We start from the raw sequence: 7,855 nt of genomic DNA, 5'->3' as shown, positions 1-7,855 counted from the left end.
AAAAAAAAAAAAAACCAAAACTGGCCTCAAAGTTAAATGTTGCATCTGTACATGATTGCTTGCTTCAAGTTAACATACCCGATTATTAAAATGTGATTTCAGTCTAGTTCATCCGTAAAACCAAACTTAATTAAAGAGATATTTAATTCAATTATATAAATTGATTTTATATAGTTATAAAATTTCTATCATATTTCTTACATTCAAGACATAAAATATAAAATATAAGAATGAAAAAAGTCAAGTAAATTTCTTTAGGTCATAATGTATTTTTATGCTACATCATAGAATGCAGAGTTATTATAAATACCAATCAATTCACTTGTTATAATATATCTATTTTATTCAGTCATAAAAAGTAGTTATTAATGACTCTGATAAGTGAATTTAAGTTCAATTTATTCTCACAACCCCAAGTAGATAAAGAGAGTTTATTACCTACTTAAATTTTAATATATAATTTTAATTTTTAATTTTTATTCAAAAAATGTAGATAAAAGAATAATTTGAAATGGTTGAGAATAAGAGCTCTTTTACCGCCAGCAGAGATAATGCGTAAAATACTGAAATACACATTGTAAGAATGTTTAGTTGATAAAATGAGAAGAGTCGTAATCTCCAAACTTGTATTCTAATTTATAATAATCTAATCAAGCTTAAATTAATTCATATTTAGTAATGTTCATAAAAATATACGCTAATACTTTTTTATTTGTTTTTCATGTAATTTAATCGATTATTAACTGGAGAATTATTACACCAAAAGAAACTGCCGAATGCGACAAATTTAATCAGTGGTTATGATTAATAGGAAATTTGTAAGTACAAATCCTGTTCAATGTAAAAAATATCAAATTTAAATTGCCTTTTATAAATTTATTATTAGTCGTGACTATTTATTAATGTATACGAAAGCATTAATTTTAATTCTCAACAGAAAAAATCCAATAAATAATAGATTAATATGTGTAGGATATGGGTGAATACGGTGGTTCCGACATTATTAAAACAATGTTTGGTAAGTAAAAGTCATATCCAAGAAATATATATTACTCATTAGTTGTCAACTTTAATCCACTGTGCAAATTATGTACTTAAATAAAATTTTACCTATTATATTCTAATTTTGTTTAAAGTGGGTTACTTAGTGTATTTCAAAGATAATTATATTCGTCCCCACCACAGGGACATAGTTTGGTGAGTGTTATCTATAGAAATGAATAGAGCATAAATCGTTCGTCGCATTTTATGATTAGGTAAAGTACACGCCTTAGCCATGTGCTATACTTTCACGGGTCTTCGATGGTTTTGAATTGGTTCATATTTTGTCCCCTTTTCATACCAAAATTATATCTTATTAACAAAGACAACAGCCTCCGACCAAAACATCATTAACTTCTTCACATATTTTCTAAACAACAAAACATTGCTCGAACACGTATCATAACGTAAATTTTAAATCTAATTTAATTTAATTTAATTTAATTAATTTATAAAATAAAGTTTAAATTCATTTATATATTATAAATTAGTTTATGTATCATATAACTATTCCGTTAGTTCAATATTGAATGGTTCCATTAGTCAAGAACACCTAACAAAGCAGTCTGTAAGCAAGAATTAAAATTAAAAATGATTAACTTAAACTAAAACATGATGATTACCGGTTAGGCTATAATTAAGTGAGCATTAATCCAAAACTCGTCTTGAAATCTATAAATACAAATTTGAGGTATTTCAATATGTCAATTAATTTAATACACATTGATTGCTAGATTGTCGAATCTTTGCTATCCTCTACAAGTAAACTCTCAATACAGTCGAATAATGATCGGTGCAAGGAATTGAAAAAACAGAACTCGAAAGACGGTTAACCTCGATCCCACAAACCAAAACATTTGACGTGCAACATGGGACCGCACAACGTGGGACCTCAATTAAGCTGAAGAAACTTAATGGTGACCAGAAGGAACATGATAACAAAGTAATTGAGAAAACAAACTTGCTAAGACTAGATTAGATGTGAAATGAAAATAGTAGCAAAGTCACCAAATACAAACCACTAAGAAATTCCACTATGCATTCTTTATTAAAGTAAATATCATAAATTGGATTCTGAGATCAATATTAAATTTGAGATTAACTCATTAAAGGTGGTTGGCCATAACATATAGTTCCTTTATCCCATAATAATGTTACTTAATTTGACATCATCAACATCAAGAATAGACATTGATAAAAATAATGGCATTCTCAAAGCCACACATATATTATAGATAGAAATTCAATAGAAATTACATTAACAAAGGCAGCAAGTTTATGTAAATGCCAAGTGAGACGCAAGTGTCATTTTACCTTGACCAATGAACTGAGAAAATTGTCCGATCATGATACCCTGTAAGAGTGCAAGATGTCTCCTGAAATTCCAATAAGAAAAAAAATTAAAATATCTGGAAAGGAAGGGGTATACTAATATGCCTTCACTATTAAGTGTATGCTATAGTAAAAAATAGTATTATGAACACAACCAACCTATGCAATTGATTTCATAATATTTGAAAGAAACTAACGATGGTGTTTCAAACTATTCTAAGCTATTATATGAATATAGCATAATTGACAGTCAAATTACGATTTCAAAGATCAAATATATCAAAATTAGACATTTCAAAAAAGTGACAGGGGAATCGTGAGACGACAGCAAGCAAGCAATAGGTCATGATGTAGTCATTATAGTTATCAATCTCAAAGGGCACAGCGCAGTGGCTAGTTCTAAACTCGCTATAGCAGGATAACATGATGGACACTATTTTAAATAATATAATACAAACTAAAAAGTTTATAGTGCGCACATAAATCCTCAAAAACAAAAAGAAAACCCAAAACTAAAGAAATTCAAAATAAATAATAGAAGTCACAGTTTAAGCACACAACCACCATCAATCTAGGTGCAATAAAGGCATGGTAATGAAGTCAAAATTGGAAAGAAGATCAAATTATGAAATGAACTAGAAAGTTGAATGGGAGAATAAAGGATGAAAGAAAGGAAAAAATATTTCCTTAAAACTCTAAAGGAAGAAAAGTCAAAACAGAGTTAACTTCATAGTAGCCAGCTATGCTATTTTCGCCATTATTATAACCGAATGTCAATTATTGGAAAATCTTCACTATTTGAATCTCATAGCAAACCAGGGCAACTCCAGTCCACTACAGCGTGATATTGATTAGTGTGGAGGGATTAGAGAAAAGGTCCTAAAATTAGGATGTTAAGAAGGGGAAGAATTAAGCATTAAATATTCAAAAAAAATCTGGTTTCTGTACTTCTATTGTTCCACTTGAGCCTGTTAAAGAGCTATTGGTTATGTCATGATACACTCTACTTCCAGTCCATACGCTTTATCCCAAAAAATAGGTCCTATACCACTTGACAATGTTCCTCTGGGAAAACCAGTTTCAAGATTTAAAGCAATAACCCATAATAATAACATTAGTACATAAATGTGAATGGCTAGCATCAAATAGCTTCTTATAAAATATGAGATGTCAAATACATATTCTAGTGTTCTATAGAAGGGGGAAAAAATAATGTAAGAAAGGCATAAAGGAAATTTCTAACTAGATGAACAATAAAATAATGTAACAGATGAACGATGTCTATATAAAGATATATAAAGATGTCTAGAGAGATGCTTAAGCAAAATAGTAACTAGCCCACATGCCTCTCAGAGGTTTCCAAGACAAAAGAAATTACTAGGTATATTATACTTACGTTCCTGCAATCTCTTGGTAGGTACTGATGATGATAAAATCCATTCATGGCTATTAAATCAGCAGTGAACTGGCATTCGAAAGGCAAAGTAAGATAAGAAAGAAGAGGGACATTAACCTGTGTAACATAAGGAAGCAGTATATGCCCAAAAGTTGAGTTTTGACTTTGCTGGAATAAGGAAGCAGTATATGCCCAATTTAAATGAGACTTCAATAGCTTCAGAACTCACTATTTCTTAACTTAAGTTGGCAAAATATTGGTATCATGTTCCTAGTCTTTCTATAATAAACATTTCATGAAAACATAGAAGTTCAAGATTATTAAATTTCTATATTCAAATAACTATTTTGTTAACTGTATGAGTCATATAAGGTCTAAAAGCATAAAAGATGTTACATAATATATTCAAGAATCATTATCTCTATGGTAAATATTGAACTCTCCAAACAGAGAGATAGGTAGATGGTGTGGATTTCATGTAGGATGCATCTGCGTTTACGACAGCTTTGCAAGAACATTAAATTTTGAGAAAGGAATCTTGATAGACAATCATAACAATTTTTGAAGTTTACAAACTTACAAAGATCGATGTTGAGCAAGAAGTAGTAACAGTGGGATTGCCAACTTTGGTTCATCTTTTGTAAGTAATGTGTCTCTAAGTCTGCTAGTTGACTTTATCAGTGCCTGCAGTTATTAGCAGATAACATAAGAAACTCACCATGCCAATACCATGCCAACCCCAAGTCAGACGTTGAAACTTATAAATAAGTAGTGACTAAAATTAATTAATACTAGAAAATTCATTATTTTGCTGTAACGAAAGCAAAAATAATGCAACCAAATAATTATTCAAACAAGAGCAGTTTCACTGCTTTTTCTTTTTCTACATTAAAATAATCTAAAGAGATCATTAGCATACTTCTAAATAAAATAGTACACTAGTTTGCTTTCTTTACAGGAAATTAATGAAAAGGGATCATCCAACTAATTCACACTTATCTACTTCAGGAAGTTAAATCTATTATCCTCCAATTATCATGGATAAATCAAGTGATTTTCATTCAGTATAAGTGTCACAATTTTCTAAAAACCAAAATTAAATCTGATATCGAAGTCAAAGTAGATTTTTCTTTATGAAAATCATATTTAAGCTACGTACGTATATGTTTAAGATCAAATATAAACACTACATCCAAATATAACATAACCCAAGCAAGTTTATAGATTCTAACTAATATCTACAAATTAACCAAAATATATCCTAGATTATTTATATAGAGAATTAAAGTGACTTAATATTATATCATTGTATCACAACCATAATTACACCACATTTGTTAATCATCAATAATGGAGAAAAACAGGTTTTTTAATCATCAATTATGACTATGCGGAGAAGACATTAACCTCCAACAATAACTGGGCCTGTTATTGCTCGTGTCTTCTTTGGTTTCTAACTTTTGGAGGCCACCAAGGCTTCCCAATAGCTTTTCCCCCTGAAAAAAATAATTAGTTAGATTTAGAGCAGAATGCTATTTGAATTCAAAAGGGGTTTCATAACATCACAATATTTTCAGCAAGGTAAAACAGCATGAAGAAGATTGATACCCGACTTAAATCGTGGTCAATGTTAACAGCAACATGGTGACTCCTGGTAATTTGTTCACCCTGTTGATGAAGGGTGACTAGTGTTTTGGTGGCAACCTCTCTTATATTCTCTGCAAACTTCATACAGTTGTCGACTGAATTTGTGGTCTCTTCAGCCTTGTAAACAGCAGAACTCTCCAGTTCTTTAACCGATTGATTCTCTAATCTGCCTGAATCGCCAAAATTATTATTGTACTTGTTCCGGTTGGCCGATTGAAAAGCATACGATGTAAATGATGATTTCTTAGTGGCATCAAGGGGTTGCTGTTAACTTCCAGCGTAACAATACTTTTTGGTATGCTTCTCCTCATCATCAGAATCAAATGGATTAGTCCAAGATTCAATAGAACTAGGTTTAGCATCCTTCAAATGAGATTTCTTTGCACCGGGCATTATCTCTCTTCTTGCAAAATTGATTCAGAGCCAGATTAAGAAGTAAATTTCTCAAAATCTGATTCGACCTAAAAAGATAACCTAATTTTTCCCTGCAAAGACAATCAAGTGCTATTCAATCACTGTATATGTTCCTCAACAAGCAAAAGAAACCCAAATATAAAATTCTTAAATCACTTATCACAAAAGCACTAATTTTGTCAAGAAACCTTATTCATAACTTGACTAAAACTACAGGTTAATGATGGAGCCAAAAAATCGGACCAAAGCAATCAAGTGTAAAGAACCATACTGAAAAACGGAATCAACAACCCCTAACAATGACAGGACACGGATTTAAAGAATAAAAAAAGTACACAAAATCCCAACAAAAAATAAATAACATTTCTTTTTCAGAAGCCTGTGTAAAAGGATCAAGAAACACGAGATTTTCGAGAATAAAGCAAGCCACAAGAACGAAAAACAGAAGACCCAGATGGATTAAAAGGCTTATCCAAGCAACAGAATCATCAAAATCAAAACTTGTATAAGAGAAAGCAAGATGTACCAGAGAGAGGAAAAGTTGTGCTCAGAAAGACTCGTGAAGAAGCACGAATTTGAGAGGTCTAAACAACTGAGGAAGAAGAAGAGGGTTTCTATAAGAAGTTGGTAAAGCCATGGTCGACGAATGATGGCTTACGATGGTTCGCGTTGGCTTGTGAGCAAGCAAATAATGGCGTGCACATAGAGTCCTAAATCCGAAATGTTCAAGCTTCTTTAGAAATGAACGTGAGAGGGTCCCATTTTCTATTTTTTTTTAGTGATGGAGCGAGAGAAAAAAATTTCAAGTTTTATTTTTATTTTTTAATAATTAATTTTAAACATCCGTATATAAAATTTTGCTAGGTAATTTTTTTTAGATTATACGAATAATATCTTTAGATCAAACAACCACTAATTCAAGCACAAATACAAGTCTTTACTTACCTCTGTTCCAACTACATTATAATTCACATAACTACACACAAAGTATTACCTATTCCACTAAGATTCAAACCACAAGTTATTCTCAAACAGAGCATATATCAAGGCAGTATAGCATGATGAACTAGAGTCAACCAATGCAACACTTTAACTTAAAATATATTCTCCAATTACATTTCAAAATGAAGTATGCTCAGGACAATTAACAATCTCAATCAAAATTTATGGTAGTTTTCATAAATATTAAGATTTTCATCCAAAAACAACCATACCCACGATTGTGCTAACCAAAGTAAAAATAAAATAACCTTATAAAATATTTATGTAACAAAAACATTATTTCATCTCAAGCATTCAAGCCAAATATTGAAATCAAACCTAGTTCAAATTTGTTTCACAATAAAACCCTCGACTAAAAACTCTTCGGAGACCTCATTCTTAACGTCATGTCTTCTCATGCTCACTGTTTGGCTTAGTTTCTCGTACACTCTTCTCATCAGTCTCTAAATATTTGTTCACCGTATTTGCACAAAAACCTCTAAAAATTTTAAATAATACGATAAAATTATTAAAAGCACGATTTGTGATAAGAAACCAATTCATCCCATTTTGGTTTATTGTTCACGCTAACCATTTCGCTGCACTGCTTTAATAGTATGAACATATCTTTTGCAGTTTTATGGAAGATGGAGTTTAATCTAAAAAATACAAAATGAGTTGTACATGATAGCTTTGACCTTTGCTAATTGATTGATGCATAAATTTAGCCTCACTTATCCAATTTGGTTTATTCTTTTTCCATCACATTCATGATTCAATGATCTTTAATATGAATGTAAGAACAATTTTTTTGGAGTGCTTTAAAAGGTGGAGTTTTTTAAAAACCATACATATTGCATAACTTCTAAATTATGATTTTAAGTACATTTCAAAAAATTTATTTTGAAATTATATTATATGATTCTAGTCCAATTTTGGACATTGAACTTAAAGGAAAATATTTAATGAAAGTTGGATAAAACCTTAACGAATTGCTACAATCCACAAAAGCAAATGCATATCAAATGCAAATCTTGGTGTGGA

General features: G+C 30.6%; 1 pseudogene; it reads right to left on the bottom strand.

The window, feature by feature from the left end:
- Window positions 1-2,239: 2,239 nt before the first annotated feature.
- Window positions 2,240-6,571, bottom strand: LOC108334964 (SNAP25 homologous protein SNAP33-like; annotated as a pseudogene).
- Between the last annotated feature and the right edge of the window lie 1,284 nt (window positions 6,572-7,855).

This window comes from Vigna angularis, chromosome 10 (assembly GCF_016808095.1).
Source record: "Vigna angularis cultivar LongXiaoDou No.4 chromosome 10, ASM1680809v1, whole genome shotgun sequence".
In the NCBI taxonomy this organism is placed as follows: domain Eukaryota; kingdom Viridiplantae; phylum Streptophyta; class Magnoliopsida; order Fabales; family Fabaceae; genus Vigna; species Vigna angularis.
This window is presented reverse-complemented; position numbering and strand designations above follow the sequence as displayed.